The following is a 2,068-nucleotide window of genomic DNA, read 5'->3' as shown; positions in this document are numbered from 1 at the left end:
TAAAATTACGGTTGTTTCTGAAGTATTCTTCTTCTGCAAGAATTGTCTCTGATTCCTCAATGTCCTTTTTGCTGCTGTTTCCCTCAGTCTTGAACTGTCATGTTGAGGGCATTCATCAAATAACTGGCCCTCCATAGGACAAAGGCCATTGGAAACTGTGTACTTGGGCTTGTTGACTGGTGAACTTCTTGTAGTTAGTCCAGTGGTGAACCAGCCTTTTCATCTGGGAACTTCCAAATGTCTATATCTGTGGGTCACCATCCTGCCCACTCCCAAGGCCATTTAGTTCCTCCATAGAAAAATCCTGAGATCTCCTGCCTGGGGTATATACCTTGACATTCTGGGAGCAGGACAAGGAGGAGGAAGGGAATTGATGATCCCACTTTTCAAAAAAACTTTCACTTAATCCTTGCTGCTGTTCTGAAAGCCCTTGACCACCCAGTTGGAAGTAGAGGGGTCTCACAGTTTCAATTTCTCCAATAAATTAATCTTCTTTCTCCTATGGGACCAGGGATAAGGAATAGGGATCTTAACTGCTCTTTATACAGACTTTAACCACAATAAGTGCCCTATTTGCAGCCCACTCCTCAGCCCTTGTTGGTGATGCCAAGTTCCCAGCCTTCCCAAGGCTCTTCAGGCATTAATCAGTTGCCTTCTCTTCTCATAGCTCTCAACTCTGGCATTACCTTTCTACTTCCGGTCTGTATGAATCGACTACTCTAGGTACCTCATATAAATGGAATCAGACAATATTTGTCTTTTGTGTCTGGTTTATTTCACTTAGCATAATATCTTCAAGCTTCCTCCAAGTTATAGCATGTGTCAGAATTTCCTTTCTTTTGAAGGCTGTATAATATTCCATTGTATGTATATACCACATTTTGTTTATCCATTCAGCCATCTATGGACACCTGGGTTATTTCCACCTTTTGGCTATTGTGAATAATGCTGATCTAAGCGTGGGTATATAAATATCTGTTGGAGTCTCTGCTTTCAGTTCTTTGTGGTATATACCCAGAGCAGAATTTCTGGATCATTTGGTAATTCCATGTTTAGTATTTTGAGGAGCTGCCATNAAGAGCATTTGATTGGCTCTTTAATTTTAGTTCTCTCATGTGTTCCAATTACTCCTTTTTTTATCACATCCTGATCTTGTTTCATGGATACAGTCTTTTGTCTTGTTTCTTTAAAATTACGGTTGTTTCTGGGCCGGCCCGTGGCTCACTCGGTAGAGTGCGGTGCTGATAACACCAAGGCCCCGGGTTCGGATCCCACATAGGGATGGCCGGTTCGCTCACTGGCTGAGCGTGGTGCTGACAACACCAAGTCGAGGGTTAAGATCCCCTTACCGGTCATCTTTTTAAAAAAAATAAAAATAAAATAAAATAAAATTACGGTTGTTTCTGAAGTATTCTTCTTCTGCAAGAATTGTCTCTGATTCCTCAATNCCAGAGCAGAATTTCTGGATCATTTGGTAATTCCATGTTTAGTATTTTGAGGAGCTGCCATATACCTGGAGATAATTTTAAACTGTTGACAGCTAGTGAGTCCTAGGCCTCAAGATTTGTTTTTTTTAATCTCACCAGGTAATTTCAATGTGCACTCAAGATTGAGAACCTCTGCTAGAGGCTCACCTTCCTCTTCTCTGCTGAGTCACTTCCCACACTGCTTTCCATTTTCAAAAACCTTTTGACACAGCTCTTTCACTGTTGTTTCCTCTCCGGTTCTCTTCGTCCTTGTAGAGTTATAAGCTACTTTGGTTTTGGCTGAGTTTTGGAGAGGAGTGGAGGTAGACACATGTTCCACAGACTTTGTTTCTCTATAAGAATTATTGATCATTTTTTGTTTTGTTTTTGCAGCTGGCTGGTATGGTGATATGAACCATGGCCTTGGTGTTTTAACACCATGCTCTAACCAACTGAGCTAACTGGCCAGCATATGAGAATTATTTATATATGAATTTTTGAAATGTATAAACGTAGCTTATCTCATGTGTTGGTTGCTCTCTCTTTACAGTGGCCAGAAAAGAGTTTTCTTGCATTCCTTTTTTTTTTTTTTTTTTTTTTTT

The sequence above is a fragment of the Galeopterus variegatus genome, unplaced genomic scaffold, assembly GCF_000696425.1.
Source record: "Galeopterus variegatus unplaced genomic scaffold, G_variegatus-3.0.2 Scaffold4089, whole genome shotgun sequence".
Taxonomy (NCBI): Eukaryota; Metazoa; Chordata; class Mammalia; order Dermoptera; family Cynocephalidae; genus Galeopterus; species Galeopterus variegatus.
Note: the sequence above shows the minus strand (reverse complement) of the source record.